This window comes from Diabrotica virgifera, chromosome 4 (genome assembly GCF_917563875.1).
Source record: "Diabrotica virgifera virgifera chromosome 4, PGI_DIABVI_V3a".
In the NCBI taxonomy this organism is placed as follows: Eukaryota; Metazoa; Arthropoda; class Insecta; order Coleoptera; family Chrysomelidae; genus Diabrotica; species Diabrotica virgifera.
Window position 1 is genome coordinate 57,414,721 of NC_065446.1, and position 17,372 is coordinate 57,432,092.

The window sequence follows — 17,372 nt, forward strand, 5'->3', positions numbered from 1 at the left end:
AATAGAGATAGCTTAAGGCCTTTATTTTGAATATGCAGAATTTGAAACTGTTCATTAAAAGAATGATTATGATCTAGAAGGTGAAGTGCGTATATAGAAGTGTCTGTTTTTCTATTGTTGAAAGCCCTTTTGTGTTCTGCTATCCGTTTGTCAAAGGTTCTGCCAGTTTGACCGATGTAAGTTCTACAGAAACTTTTGTTTTAGTTAAAAATCTTTTAGACCATAATAGTACAAATCCGATCATTGCATCTGAAATTTTACACCTTCTTGAAATTTGCATAAATCAAGACTATTTTGAATTCAATAATCAAATATACACAAACAACAGTGCAGGACTTGAAACAACAATTTCTAAACATCCCGTATTTAAACAGTTCTTATATTGGTGGAGATACGTAGATTATATACTAGTATGCTTTACACTACAGGAACTAACAGACAACTTGACCAATTTCTATCATACATTAATTCACTTCATAGTAAGATTGAGTTTACAATAGAAACAGAACAGAATAATTCCATAAACTTTCTAGATGTAACGATTACCAGACTACACAACAAACATGAGTTCTCCGTATATCATAAACCTACCCATACTGACACAACGATACACAATTCAACATCCACCCTACACAACACAAATTAGCAGCCTACCATAGCGTGATACATAGACTGACAGAAATTCCCATGACAAAAAATAACTTCGAGATAGAACTAAACATCATTAAACAAATAGCAGTAAACAATGGCTATAACGAACAAACAGTTAACAAAATTTTAAACCAAAAACTCCATAAGAAAGCCCTGAAATTAGTGTATCCACCACCACAGAAAGAACCCAATACCTTCTGCTCTCTAACATATACTGGCAAGATAACAACAAAAATAGCCAGATACATAAAAAAGAAAAGAATAACACCAGCTTTCAGAACTAACAACAACTTAAGTAAATATATTAAGAACAATAAAAGCCGAAAGAGAAAGCAACTACAGAGTGGTATGTACAAACTAACTTGTGGTGACTGTCCGAAAACTTACATCGGTCAAACTGGCAGAACCTTTGACAAACGGATAGCAGAACACAAAAGGGCTTTCAACAATAGAAAAACAGACACTTCTACATACGCACTTCACCTTCTAGATCAGGGGTCACCAATTAGTTTCCCTGAGGGTCCGTTTCGAAAACCTATGACACTTCCGGGGTCCGGATTTATGTTGCCTGTGTCTGACTGTTCTGATTCGGTTTCTTTGTGGATTCTTATTAAGAAATATCCCCTATAAACAAATCAGAAGGGTACCGGGCGAAATTTTTGGGCAGAAATTGTTTAATATAAACTGCGCGTCATAGAAAACGGGCACCCTAAAAAATGGGTCATTTTTGATGTCGCGTATCTCCTTAACTTGTTGTCCGATTTAAGTGATTTTTTGAATATCTTATAGCCTTATTCTTTATCAATATCCCTGTAATAATATTTTTGCTAAACAGCTAAATGTTCATTGTATACCGGGTGTACGAATCAAACTGTGTTTTTTTCTCAAAGTTCGCAACACCCTGTGGAATATTCTAGCCTTTATAAAATACTGAAATTAAATCCCAACTATAGCCTCAGGTTTTCTGAACATTCTGTTTTTTGATTCATTCTCTTATGTTGGATAATACAAAAGTTATGTACTTTAACAACTAGTCATGTTCTTCATCAGTATAGGTTGTTTGTAAATAAGTGCGACAAACTTTAAGGGGCAATTCTGCATAAAAAAATAATGACCGTTTGCTTTATAAACTTATGTCCGCAAATGCTTCGTTTACGAGATACGGGATGTTGAATTTTTTTTACCAACTGACGATTTATTTTATTGCCCTAAAACCGGTTGAGATATGCAAATGAAATTTAGTAGGTTCTAAGAGATAGTTATTGCGAATTTTTTGACTTGCAATCTAGAATTTTATATTCACTATTGGAGTGAATACGGGTAATATGACCGATCATATTACCCGTATGCACGCCAATAGTGAATATAAAATTCTTAATTGTATATCAAAAAATGTGCAATAACTACGTCTTAAAACCCACCAAATTTCATTTGCATATCTCAACCGGTTTTAAAGCTATAAATAAATCGTCAGTTTGTAAGAAAAAATTCAACATCCCGTATCTCGCAAACGAAGCATTTGCGGACATACGATTATAAAGCAAACTGTCATTATTTTTAATGCAGAATTACCCCTTAAACTTTGTCGCACTTGTTTAGAAACACCCTGTACTGAAAAAGAACGTGGCTAATTGTTAAAGTACCTAACTTTTGTATTATTCAACATAAGCGAATGAATCAAAAAACAAAATGTTGAGAAAACCTGAGGCTATAGTTGGATTTTAATTTCAGTATTTCATAGATGCTAGGATATTCCACAGGTTGTTGCGAACTTTGAGCAAAAAACACAGTTTGATTCGTACACCCGGTATACAATGAAAATTTACCTGTTTAGCAAAAATATTATTACACAAATATTGACAAAGAATAAGGCTATAAGATATTCAAAAAATCACTTAAATCGGACAACAAGTTTAGGAGATACACAACCTCAAAATTACCCATTTTTTAGGGTGCCCGTTTTCTATGACGCGCAGTGTATATAATTGTTTAATATTATAAAATATTTTTTTAGCATTTTTGGGTCATCTTAAATAAAAAGATCTGTCATTCTATTAAAACTCAAGAGTTTTCAAGCATCGCAAATGCATATTTTCGCATTTTTCAGATTTTAAATCACTTATAACTCGAAAACTATCAACTTTTCAGAAATATGACAAGAGACCTTTATTGCTTATAATTACCCAAGAAACCTAAAAATACGTTTTTCGAGGCAAAAAAGTAATTTTGAATTTGCTTAAAAAATTGTGTCACCCGGCACCCTTCTGATTTGTTTAAAGGGGACATTTTTGAACAGGAATCTGCAAAGAAGTCGAGTCAGAAACATTTTTCATACGAAAGTGGCCTCACACATGGACTAATATGGAAAGAAAAACTAATAATATCGTGATTTTTTTTGTTACTGTATACTTTTCTGTAAATTTTCCCGGTACAATAAATAAAATATAAATTAATTTTGTATTGTTTTGATCTTATTATCAGTATACATATTTTGAAAACAGCAGTATTGTAAATTGTTACTGAAAATATTTTAAAAATTAGAAATTTATATTTTGAATGCTAATGTTTAGACATCTTCAATTTTGTAGAAAGGAAACTCAGGAATTTAAAATAAATAATCATGGCACAAAATGCTAATTAACATGTTATCTTTTCTACATTAGTTTCAATGCAAGGTGTTTGTTGCAAACTTATTAAATCTAAAAATTATTTTAATTAAATGCACATCTGAATGTACTCCTACTTAACATATAGTAGGGAGGAAATGAATATAAAAAAATGCACATGACAATTTTATATTACAGCTTACTTAATTTCAAAATCAATGATTAGTAAGTATAACAATAAGGGGGAAAACTGTTTACAAAATTAAATTATCAGAGAGAAAAATGACATTTTTTTATGTACAACCTTTCTGAAGTTTGGAGTGAGTTTAGTGCAACTGAGTCTCATTAAGAAGTTGAGATATTCATCTGTTAAGTGAGATCTCTACCGATTTTTAATCAAGTTCATTCTTGATAAAGAGGCTTCGCACACATAAGTTGAGCCAAACATAGTACACAATTTCATAGTCAAACATTTTCAAAATTGCCAAACACTAGGTATATTCTGAATTTATTGACGGTCCGCACAAAACTAGCTCACGGTCCGGATGCGGACCGCGATCCGCTAATTGGTGATCCCTGTTCTAGATCATAATCATTCTTTTAAGGAACAGTTTCAAATTCTGCATATTCAAAATAAAAGCCTTAAGCTGTCTTTATTAGAATCTATGGAAATTAATAAATTGAAAAATACAGATATAATTCTGAATGACCAACTCGAGACAAACAGCTCCCCACTCCTCAACCTCTTCAGTTAAAGACTTTAAATAGACAAACCATTTGATTGTAAACTAAATCACTTGAGAGAGGCACTCTGCCGAAACAGCTGTAGTCACTTAGTTGTACCTAATAAATTTTATGGAAGTATAGAAAACAAACGTTTTCAGTGTTTTATTGTTAGATAAATAAAAAATCTTTGTTAACATCAAATCCCCTATATAATAATATTTCCGTCACGTTGGTTAACAGATCGACAGTGATGTTTTCTGCGAATTGTGGAGCCAATATCAATAAAATGACACTGGGTATCAAATAGCGATAAGAAACGTTTACATTAGAATGTTTGCCTTAATGTTGAATACATAAAGCTAAAAATAACACAAATAAAATATTATCTACAAATATTTCCTACATCAGTTTAAAATTTGTGGTTGTAATAAATCATACTAAGTGTTAGATCGATTCATTCTCAATTCTATATAAATTTTAGTTATACAGGGTGTCCCCGAAAATAGTGCGTTCCTTTAAGGCTAATGTATGGATAAAATACAATTTAGAACAAAAAGGTCCTATAACATTTTTTTCTGAAGTTAACAGTTTCCAAGAAAAAAATTACATTGTTCGCCATATAAGTGAATTTTTATTTTCATAAATTCGAATGACATGGCAACGTGGCGTAGAAGAACTTGTTGTCACTTTGAAAATTTAACCTAATCAAACCCCTTTTTATTTACTATTAGGTGTGATTTTTGGGGTTGTTGAAATGGCACCTATCTGCAAAATAGTTATTTCTTGCCTTAATAATGTGAGTAGACGCCAGATGTGGATATCGGTTTGGTTGACATTTTCATTATTTTACCTACCGGATACAACTGACCTACAAACCTATTTTTAATTGCACGTTGTTGTCAGACTTCAATTTGCATATCAAAATGTATTTTCGTTTTTTGATCAAACGGCGGAATTTAGAAAAAAATGTTATAAGACTTTTTTGCTATAAATTGTGCCTTCTACCTATACCTTTAAGGAACGCACTATTTTCGGGGACACCCTGTATATTTGTATGTATTTACATATTATACTCCAGCGAAATAAGGCAAAACTATACCATGTTTGGATACTATATACCTAATACATTATAAATACAAAAATGCCCGTCACAGTTAGGAGGAGAACTTTAGTTATTAACAAATAAGGGTCAAAAATGGCAGTTATTTCGTTTAAAACGCTACAGGTAAATTTTGGGTAATTTAATAGCTTATTTAGAGTATTCATCTTTCAGCAGATGAGAACTAAAATATTGAAAATCAAAAATTTGCTATAACTTTTGCGAAAATGAACTTAAGACTTTGAGATATTGCATGAAAAATTGAGTCAAACACAATATAATATAATATCACAAAAAAATTCAAGATGATTCGTCAATTAGTTTAAATTTTATTCAATTTGATCTCACAGAGCTTTTTTCCCAATGATATTGCTCACAAAATGATAACGATACAGCGATTGTGTGGGTACCACATGAAAGAAGAAGACCCATTTTCATTATTCAGCAGATGAGAACTAAAATATCGAAAATCAAAAATTTGCTATAACTTTTGCGAAAATGAACTTAAGACTTTGATATTGCATGAAAAATTGAGTCAAACACAATATAATATAATATCACAAAAAAATTCAAAATGATTCGTCAATTAGTTTAAATTTTATTCAATTTGATCTCACAGAGCTTTTTTTCCAATGATATTGCTCAGAAAATGATAACGATACAGCGATTGTGTGGGTACCACATGAAAGAAGAAGACCCATATTTTCATTATTCTTAATAAAAAAATCAACAATAGTCATTTTTACCATTAGTCCTGTCGCCAGGGGGGGGGTACAACGGCCTCCATAATTCAGATGGACTTACCCAAGTTTTTTTTATGTATTTTGACCCGTAGAACACGAATTTTTTGGGTAACAGTTGATCCGGATGTCGATAAGATTGTTATAAACAAAGAACTTGAGGAATTACAGCGATTTCTCGCAAAACAAAACATTTTTTGTATTTTTTGGGTGATTCGAAGCAAAAATGTTCTTACAAGTTTTTTTGTAGAATGCAGTTTTCGAGATATAGGTACCTACGCGGTTAAACTTTCAAAAAATCGAAAAATTTCAATTTTTGAACCCGAATTACTTTTGATTAAAAATTAAAATAGCAATTCTGCTTACTGCATTTGAAAGTTCAAGTCAAATTCTATCGGATTTGATTATTTGCATTGCTAAAAATTAATTCTTGTATTGTTAAACAAAGCTATAAACACATAGTGTTTCCCGTGCCCAATGCATGCGTTTTAATGTACGTAATATACGTAGAAATTGTCTGTATGCGCGCCTACTCGTTCGATTAAAAATGCCTTGAAAACAGCATTCAAGCACTATGCGGTTATAGCTTTGTTTAACAATAAAAAAATTAATTTTTGGTAATGAAAATAATCAAACCCGATAGAATTTGACTTGAACTTTCAAATGCGGTAGGCAGAATTGCTATTTTATTTTTTAATCAAAAGTTATTCGGGTTCAAAAATTGCAATTTTTCGATTTTTTGAAAGTTTAACCGCGTTAAACTGCGTAAAAACTTGTAAAAACATTTTTTGCTTAGTAACATACAAAAAAATATTTTGTTTTGCGAAAAATCGCTGTTACGTGATTATAACAATCTTATCGACATGCGGATCAACTGTTACCCAAAAAATTCGTGTTCTACGGGTCAAAATGCATAAAAAAACTTGGGGTAAGTCTATCTGAATTAAGGTAAAGTAAAGTCATTTTTGGCTTATAAATAATTTGAATAACTTTGTTAATATTAACTGTGGACTAAATCCACTTTGTTTATAAAACTGATATTTTTACACAAATTATCACAAAAGAAATTCGCCTTGATAAATTATTACGATAAAAGTTAGCCACTTTTTTATTTAATTCACAGCTACTTTGTTTATAACAATTAAGCAACCTAACTAGCGCCATTTTGAAGTTCAAGGCATATAGTTTATGCGTAAAAGTAAACTTTGAATTTCAACAAAGCGGTTAATAAAGCTTTTAGAAATGAAATTCATTCTTCGAACATATGCTGCGATTAATATCTCCGGAGCTTGTTGATGGATTTTGATCATTGATGTTTTTAATTTGTATGTACTCTTAGTCTTGTAGAGTACGTTATGTACATATATCCCCACCTAACATTACAAAATGTTATGGGGACCCCCCCTTATCACTACTCAAGGGGTATCTGTAGCTAAAGTAGCTGAGAATTATGTAAAAATACCAGCTTTTCAAATCCTAAAGTAGATTAATTTAGTCTACAGTCAATATTAACAAAGTTATTAAAATTATTTATAAGCCAAAAATGACCCTACTTTACTAAAATGTTTTCGGAATGGTAAAAATGACTTTTTATTGATTTTTTTAAATACGTTGAAAATACAAGTATTCTTCTTTCATGTGGTTTCAACAGAATTGCTGTATCGTTATTATGTTTTGAGCAATAACATTGCAAAAAAGCTGTGTGGAATAAACAAATTGAATAAAATTTAAACTAATCGACGAAATGTCTTGAAATTTGTTGTGTATTATATGGACTGTTTGACTCTCTACTTTTCATGCCCTAGTAAAGTATTAAGATTATTTTCGCAAAAGATATAGCAAATTTTTGATTTTCGGAATTTTAGTTTTATTTTACAATTTCCGAAGCAACAAATGATCGGACCAAAATTCAAAACCTGCCATTTTCAACCTTTGCTCATCTACTAAAATATGAATTCTCTAAATAAGATATTTAATTACTCTACTGCCATTTTTGACCCTTATTTGTTAATAACTAAAATTCTCGTCCGAATTGTGACGGGCATTTTTGTATTTATAATGTATTACGTATATACAGTGGAACCTCGATAAGTCAGATTAATCGGGACCGCGGCCAATCCGGGTTATCGAAAATCCGTGTTAGCCGGAGAATATGGTAAAAAATAATAAAATACTATATACCTACAGGTAAACTCCATTATAATTGCGAAAACATGAAATACATATGGCTTAGTGTGAAAACCTCGTATCTCATTAAACTACAATTTTACAGGAGAGGCAAAAAATTGATATTCTGCATAATATAACCTTACAACAAAAATTACGTTACGTATTTTTAATTTGAGCACATTGAGACAAATATCTGATATTGGCACAGAGCTAAAAGTGTTAAATGTTGCTATTAAATTGGAAATACAAATATTAACTACGAAAAACACGTAAATATCCTTGCAGTATATAGAGCCTTTGCCGAAGTAACTATGATAACCTCGTATATCTTGATATAGTGTTTTTCATCTCAAATGAGGTTGTGTTTATTATTATTTACGAGTTTATTATTAATAAAATTATTTTTTTCATTTTAATTGTGGCTTATTTCCCATATAAATAATTAATCATAAAAATGCCACAAGGAAATAGCTTCAGAACAACATTATTTACGAGGTTTTCATTTTTCCTAGCTTATTATTGCACACCTCCAAATTAATACAGTGACGGTTTAAGGCATCATGGGGCCCTAGGCGGCCGTAAGAAGTAGGCCCCTTTATAGCGACCATTTACTTATAACAAATTTACAGATATTTATGTTGTTTTGGGAAGTAGTTAGGTACTCCAAAAATAAATTACGACAATGTAAAAAAGATCATTTTTCTTTTTTTTTACATTTCACAACAACTTCTCATTAATAGTCCATAGCTAATATACCGAAGAAAAAAAGGGATATTGTGTCGATATGTGATTTTGCCCTTGGTATGAGTGCCACCCCTTCGGGGGTGAAAAAACATACATACATACATTCAAAATAAGTGCGGAAATGGATAAACTGATTAATTCTAAGTAACTTTTGTTCTATCGAGTTTATTCACTAAATCAATACTTTTTGATACAAAAAACTCCAAAACTCCAAAATTAAGTATTTTATCGAAAAAATATTCTTAGAAAAAATATAGCATATACAAAATTTAAAAAATGGTGTATGTTGTATGTAGTATGTATGAAGTATGTAGACCCAGTATAAGCAGAACTAGAGCTAATGAAAAGTAAATTCTTATTCGACAAATTCCAAATCAAATATTTCAACGTAAATAACCAAAAAATTAAGCACTTTTCGGTGAAACATCATTAGAACTTTTTTAAAGTGTTAAAAAAGTTTTATTTTTGTTTTTTTTTACACAAGTTTCAAGTATCAAAATTAAGCAAGTAAAGCTTAAAATAACTTTGATTCCTTTTTTCGGCAAAAAAAATCTTAAAAATTTATGAAAATCTTGAAAAAACTTATTAGTATATTATTTATATGATCTGTAAGTTTCACCGGTTAACAGTGCCATTTCAAAATATTGGGATTTAAAGTAAAACAAATTTTTTGAAATTTTGAAAAAATTGCCTTTTTTTCAAAATAACTTAAAAATTATTAGTGGTACCAAAAATCTTAAAGAGTAAAAAAATGTAGGTTTTACTTTTCTGAATATTTCAGATTTTTGCTTTTTTGGGAGATAAAAATTGGTTAAGATATGACTGTTCAAAATTTGCATACCCTGGGTAGAGAATTTTTCATTTATTAAAAATCAATAAATGAAAATAGTTTCTATCCTTGTGGGATCGGTACCGCAGACGTTCGGATACAATTAGCGTCTCTTTGCAAAAACAATGACGACCTTGCTAAATAACAAGCAAGACATTTACTCAACACATACACTACCCATTACACTAGGTATCTGATTGGAAAAATCCACTGTACTTGAAACATTTCTGCAAGTCAAACCTCTCAAACAAACACTCCAAATTAAGTACCAAATTCTTGGTTATAAATATACGTGGTATTCACACTAAATCAAGAGAGCAATTGATATACGTGGTTTCTTTTTTCGGCTGTAGAAAATAGTCTAGTGTATTTGGAATTTTTCTAAGAGATGTAAATCGTGAGATACAAGGTTTTCAAACCAAAACCACCAAAATGTCATTTTCGAAAAAAAAAATGAGATAGGTACTCAGTATTCACACTAAATCAAGAGAGCAATTGATATACGTGGTTTCTTTTTTCGGCTGTAGAAAATAGTCTAGTGTATTTGGAATTTTTCTAAGAGATGTAAATCGTGAGATACAAGGTTTTCAAACCAAAACCACCAAAATGTCATTTTCGAAAAAAAAAATGAGATAGGTACGAGGTTTTCACACTAAGCCGTCGAATGGACAATACATGTAAATTACGTACAGTTGTATACAGTATTGTTCATTTCTTTGTAAAAAAACTCAGTCAAACAAAAAAACTGTTTGTTTTGTCTGATGAAAATCGGTCCGGGTTAGCCAGACTTCCGGGTTATCGGAGGCCGAGTTATCGGGGTTCCACTGTAGTACCCAATTGAAACCTGGCTGGTCAAGTGTCCCGCCAAAAACCTTATTTCTCTGGACTAATACAGGGATGCAAAAACTTTCTAACCTTCAACATTTTACCAGAACCCTTTAATTTTTTTAACCTTAAACATTTTACAGAATTTTTCCAGAAAATAAACAAATTTGTCTAACATGACGTAACACTAATATAATGAAATAATAATAAACAGATGATTTAAAAAAATGTGCGAAACATATAACCAGTGAAAATGTTGAATATATGAATAAAAATAATAAACAGCATATTTATATAAATATTATAACAGTATTAATTTTTGATAAAATTCATAAAAACAGTCGTTATAACCTATGAATGTCTATGCATTGTTTTTAAACCAGGAGGAGTAAACTAAAAAGACATATTCACACCCAAGAAAGTCACTAGAAAAATCACCAAATACATCTTCTTTTCTGGTTGATAATATCGGCCTTCGATGGTAATCCATACATATTAAACTAATACGTCGCCAAAGAGTTTTAAAAACAACTGTTTTCAATATAAAAGTAGACTAAAAATCTAAAAATTAAAGGAATATCGCAGAAAACACAAAAAATCGCTGATATAAATATAACCTATGAAATGTCAATAGTGTCAAAATTTCATAAATTTCATTAGTGTCAAAATTGCATAACAGTGGAGTAAACTTGCCTGAGGTTGGACCAATAACAAAAAAGCATTACGGCGCGGTAAATTTTAATTACTCCTCCTGATTTAAAAACAGATCATAGAATTCTTCAATAAAAATGATGAAATTGATTCATTATGATATAGATGTAGGCTGTAGACCAACTATAGTTGGTCTGTATCACTCGCCGGGCGAACTGCTCTATTTTCGAGCAGGAAAATCTATGTTCCCAAGTGAATTCCTTTAACATCGACCTAGTGTTATATCAACTTTATAGATCGTCCCAAACCCTTTTTTCAGTGCGTCACAGATTATATCGAATTCTCTCTAACGCATTACAGTTGGAGGTGACAGAAAAAAACGTACCTCTGTGATTATTATACATTGAACTTAGAAAATTATGTATTCCTTGACGGGTATTTGCATATTAAAACGACTTAGGCTTATAGATGTATAATTGGTTGGCGATTACAATACTCTAAATCGATAACCAATCAATGACGCGAATAAAGAAAATATGAAACAAAAGTTTTCGATTGTGACAGTATTTTTAAAAGATCATATTATGGTAAAATGACAATTGTAATTTCTAGGTTAGCGACGTAAATCAGCGACGTTTTCAGCGACGTAAATATAAATATATTCGGGCATTGTATAGTGAAATTATTTTATAATTATATTTATATTTAATATTATATTTATTTATTTTTAGATTAAAATATTTTAACTATTAATATTCTGACAAATGTTTGTACAATAAATATTGATGTTTACATAAATATGGATAACATCAAATGTAGACCAAACCAAAGAAATTAAGACACGTATTGAAATAGCACGTGCATCATTCATTAAACTTAAAAAGTTTCTTCGTTGTCGGGATATAAGGTTAGAACTACGCCTAAGGATGCTTCGATGTTACGTGTTCTCTACTCTTCTAAGTCCATTTGAATAAGTTGGCCGCCTTTGAATTTTGGTGTTACAGAAGAATCCTACGAATATCATGGATTCAAAGAATGTCGAACGTGGAAGTAACTAGAAGGATAGGAAATCAACCGGAAATAATAATAACTACTATCAAAAGACGAAAACTTGAGTATCTACTTGGGACATGTGATGAGAGGGCAAAAATACTCATTATTACAACTTATTATGCAAGGCAAAATCCGAGGAAAGCGAAATGTGGGAAGACGAAGAACATCCTGGCTTAAGAACTTACGGGAATGGTTCGAATACAGTAATGCAGAGCTATTTAGAGCGGCAGTCAACAGGGTCCGCATTGTCATGATGATTTCCAACCTTCGATAGAAGATGGAACTTAAAGAAGAAGAAGAAAAATATAATTATAAATATTCTGACATCAGATTTAACTAAAATGTCATGTAATGATTTGTGACATTCTTAAAATCCTATCATCATCATCATGGCTTATTCACTCCTGGCGGAGTGTTTGCCGCCCTTTTGGGCTTTCTGATTCATTTGTTGCGGAGAATCAGTCCGCTGTTGTCTTTTATTATTATAGCAGCGTGTGTGACTTGGCTTTGTCTACAACTTTCCTCCATTCTTTCCAGTCCTTACAACGCTCCTTCCAATTGTAGATTCTCAGCTTCTTTATGTCTCCTAAGACTTGATCTCTCCATCTTGTTTTGGGTCTTCCCTTTGGTCTCTTTGTTGTTGGTCTCCAGCCAGTTATTCGCTTTAGCGTAGAGTCTGGGTTAGCTCTTTCTGTGTGTCCCAGCCACCTCAGCCTCTGCGCCTTCACGAACTTGATTATGTCTTCACCCTGGATGACTTCTTTAATTTCTTCATTTGTTAATCTTCTAAATTCGCCTACACTTATCCTCACCGGTCCCATTATTCGTCGAATTATCTTTCTCTCTAAGATTTCTAATCTCATTTCATCTTTTTGTGTTAGGCACATTGCCTCTGCACCATAGGTGATCACTGGCCTGATTGCAGTCTTGTAAATTTTTAATTTGGTTGTCTTACTAATGCGTTTTTCTTTCAAGAATTTTTGGTAGTTCCAATAGGTTTTATTACCCAGTAGGATGCGTTCATTTATTTCATCCGTTCTATGATTTCTCCCATTCACCATCACTCCCAAATATTTGAAACGGTGTACTCTTTCAAATGTATATGCTCCAAGCTTAATTTCTTTCTCGATGTTCGCATTCTCTCTTGAGCACTTGAGGTATTTCGTTTTGCTTTGGTTTATTACTAGCCCTCTCTTCTTTGCTTCTTTATCTAGTATTAATATTATATTCTGCATGGTTTTTAAATCTCTAGTACAGTGCAATATCGTCTGCATACGCTATCAGTTGGGCTGAAGATTCGATAATTGTTCCCCTAATTTTGGCTGCTCTTACTGCAACCTCTATGGCAATGTTAAATAATGTTGTTGATAGGGAGTCTCCCTGTCTGACACCTACCTCCATTTGTACTTCATCTGACGGGCCTTCCCTTGTTAAGATTCGTGCTTTGGATTCCTTCATCGTCATTTTCGTGAGACTTACTAGTTTTTCTTGAATGCCTAGTTGCTTCTTATCATTAATTAGCTCCTCCCTTATTACACTGTCAAAGGCTTGCTTGTAGTCAATAAACAGTATATGTACATCTATTCCATGCTCGTAACTTCTTTCGACGATTTGCGTTACCATGTGTATTGCATCTATTGTTGACTTACCTTCTCTGAATCCATGTTGGTATTCACCTATTTTTGTTCTCGTTTCTTTTTCTATTCTTTGTCTGATCAAATTGGTTAATATTTTGTACATTGTATTTAATAGCGTGATTCCACTGTAGTTAGTGCATTTCGTCTTGTCATCTTTTTTAGGGATTGGTGTTATCAGACCGCAATTCCAGTCGTTCGGCTTGCGTTCTTCTTCCCATATTCGTTCTATCAGCTTGTGGATTCTGTGGGCTAGTTCCTCTCCCTCTTTCTTGAAGAACTCATTTATAATGTCGTCTGGTCCTGCTGCTTTCCTTGTCTTTAATCTGTTTATGGTCGCCAATGCTTCGTTGTATGAGGGAGGCTCTGATTGTTCTTCATTCCTATTTTCTGTTTGTTCTTCATTTTCTACATTTTCAGCATCGCCTTTCTTTTTGAACAATTCTCTATAGTGTGTTTCCCATTCCTTTTGTCCAATATTTGCCGGTTTCTTTTTCTTATTCTGTGCTTTTATGTGTTTATATAGTCTTGCATTATCGTTACTATTAGCTTCGAGTTCCAGCAGTAAGTCTTCAATCCATTTCTTCTTTTTAGTTCTGCAACATTTGTCTGACTCTTTCTTTTTCTCTTTATAGTGTAGGAGATCTTCTTGTTTCCCTGTGGCCAACCACCTGTGTCTGGCTTGGTCCTTGCCTTTACTAGCTTGCTCGCATTCTTCATCGTACCAATCTTTTCTTTTATTGTCTTTCATTAGTCCTATCGACTCCTCTGCTGCTGTTAAAATACTATCTTTTATGTCTTCCCATGTTTCGTCTATGTCCGATGGTTTTAGGACTAGTAGTTTTTCTTCCAACTTAGTGCAGAATTTTCTGTTTGCATTATCTGTGTTTAGTTTTGACCTATTCCACCTCTTTCTTTTGGCTCCCCTGTAGGACCTCACATTCTGTACAATTATTGTTCTCCATTTTTTTGAAATTAGGATGTGGTCTATTTGGTTTCCGTCTGTCGTTCCAGGTATTAGCCACGTTACTTTGTGCTCTTTTTTGTGCTTGAATTGGGTGCTAATAATAAAAGTATTGGTTGCTGCTGCTAGATTACATATTCTCCTGCCATTGTTGTTCGTATTTTGATGGATCGTTTCTTTTCCTGCGATTTCTCTGTTAGTGTCTTCTTTCCCTATCTTTGCGTTTAAGTCTCCTAACAGGATTAGTATGTCGTTCTTTGGTATTTCTTCGTACAATTGTTCAAGTTTCTCATAGAATTCATTATTTTCTTCTTCGGGAGCATTCTCTGTAGGTGCATATATATTAACAAATGTTAAATTTGCTTGTTTATTTTTCATTCTTATATATGCTATTCTTCCATCAACCGCTTTAAAGTTAATAATCTTGTCTCTTACGCTATTACTAACTAGAAAGGCGGTTCCATTGCGACCCCGTTTGCTTTCTCCTGCGTAGTACATTGTGTGGTTTCTTCTATCGGTCATCCCTTCTCCTTTCCACCTTATTTCTTGTAGCGCTAGTATTCCCATCCTGTATTTTGTCATTTCTTTTGCCAACTCTTCCATTTTGCCTGGTCTTAGAAGTGTTTTGATGTTCCACGTTCCTATTCTTATTTTCCTGTTTTTGTTTTTTATTTTATTTTTTTTTGTTTTGTTTTTGCGTCTTTTCTTACAAAATATTTTCATGTCCGTATTCATTGCCAACTCCGTTGTACTGTCGCCGTCTTTTGTTATATGTTCTGTTAGTTTTTTGACGTCATTTTTATCAATTTTCCGCGTGGATCTATATCATCAGATAGGGGGATCTGTCGTTTATTGTCCTAGCGTTACTCTTCTTCTCTTCAGGTTTCTTCCAGTAATTTACATCCATGCCTTCTAGTTGCTCCAGTGAGAACAGTTCACCATTTATCCATAATTTGTTGTATTTTAGTGCGGCTGTGTGTCCTTCCTGGCGTACCATTTTCATGTGCTGGAGAAGATGCTTCCTTTCTTGTAGTATTTTTTTTCGGGAAGTCCTCATTGATATATATTTTAGTCCCTTTTAGGTTTTTAGCAGCCTTCAGAATTTCCATTCTCGTAGCTTCCTTTTTCATTTCTAATAAGATGGGTCTGGGTACATTTTGAGGATCACCTTGTCTACCTATTCTTCTCATCTCTACCAGTTCTTTATCTAGGTTTGTTTGTACGTCGATTTTTTCCATTATCCCCTTTATCTTATTTATCATCTCTTGTTCGCTTTCTGTTTGGTTTTCTTTGACCCCCTGTATTATTATGTTTTTTCTTCTGGCTTGTCTTTCCAGTAATTCGATTCTAACTTCTTGTTCCGTGATTTTAGTTCTCATCGCTTGGTTATCTGCTTTCAACTGCTGGTTTTCTTTATTTAATTTATCCAGGTATACTTGCATTTTATCTATTTTGCTTTCGATTCTTACATTTCTTTCATCCATTCTCTTTAATTTTTCTAATATCTGCTCCATTGTACCGCGGTAAGGGGGTTAGCCCAATCGACTTGGCGGAGCGTCAACCCTTCTCAGCACTTTAAAGTTTTACTCAGATATAGATTTTCGTATTAATGATTCGGCTTTATTGCAGAAATTTTTCAATAGCCGGCAACGTCGCTTTTATTTTCGACGGAACTTCACCTCTTATCGGAATGTTTTTGTCAGATTTTGTCTGTTGTTTATTAATTGTTTGAAAGGTTATTATGCTTTTTGCAATGCTTACTCACTAGTTTCTGCTGAATTTTGACGAACTATTTTTATCGGGAGCACTGTCGTCTGTCTAAATTCACTATAGTTTGTTTGTATTAGTTTATTTTTCACTTTGTTACACTAAATTTTTATATTTTAATACGGAACGTATTTTGACAGTATCGTTCAAGTTCAAGCCTCGATGCCAATGAATCAATCCTATATGACGTCAAAATTAATGACGCACGAAAAAAAGGGTTTGGGATCCACTATACCATTTATTAATATCAACATGTAACTAAGTTTTTTAACCAAAATGTGGGCTAGTTTCAACTACTAACTGAATGTTTTACTGATGATGGTCTGACTAGACCGAAAACGTTCTGGAGGATTTATAATCCATTTGGATGATTTTCAAAGTTTTTTTAAATAAAATATACCATTACTCCATTTTACACATATGAAGTTTTCACTTCTTCGTAAGTTTTTTTAAATTTTTACTCTTTGTGTTCAAATTTTACTCCATATATCCCACGTTAACCCTCCGGTGGCCACACTGCGGTACTCCGTGCCGCATTTTAAAGTTTTAAGTTTTACCAATATTCTTTCGTACACACCACTATCTACACTAAGCGTCAAAATTAACGCACCACCTTAAAAATGGGACATTTTTGAAGTGTCGTATTTCCTAAACATGTTGTCCGATTTGAGTGATTTTTTAATATGTTATATCTTTATTATTCAAGAATATCGATGTACAGTGTGTCCCAAATTAGTATGTTTTGCAGTGTATACCAAAAACTAGAGGAGTTAGAAAAAAAGTAGTTAAGATGTCATGACTTCTTTTTTCGTTAAAGTAACGATTGCCCAATCAAATCATGAATAGCTCCTCACATTATCGAGATACTGGGCGATTATTGAAAAATGTCGAAAACGACAGGGTTACAGATCTTC

The 17,372-nt window shown here is 32.6% G+C and overlaps 1 protein-coding gene across 2 annotated transcripts in view; it reads right to left on the reverse strand.

Annotated features, from left to right (window-relative positions):
- The window catches only part of LOC114331726 (uncharacterized), a 163,401-nt gene that overhangs the window by 89,296 nt on the left and 56,733 nt on the right, over nucleotides 1-17,372 (reverse strand). The gene's annotated exons all lie outside the window — the stretch shown is intronic.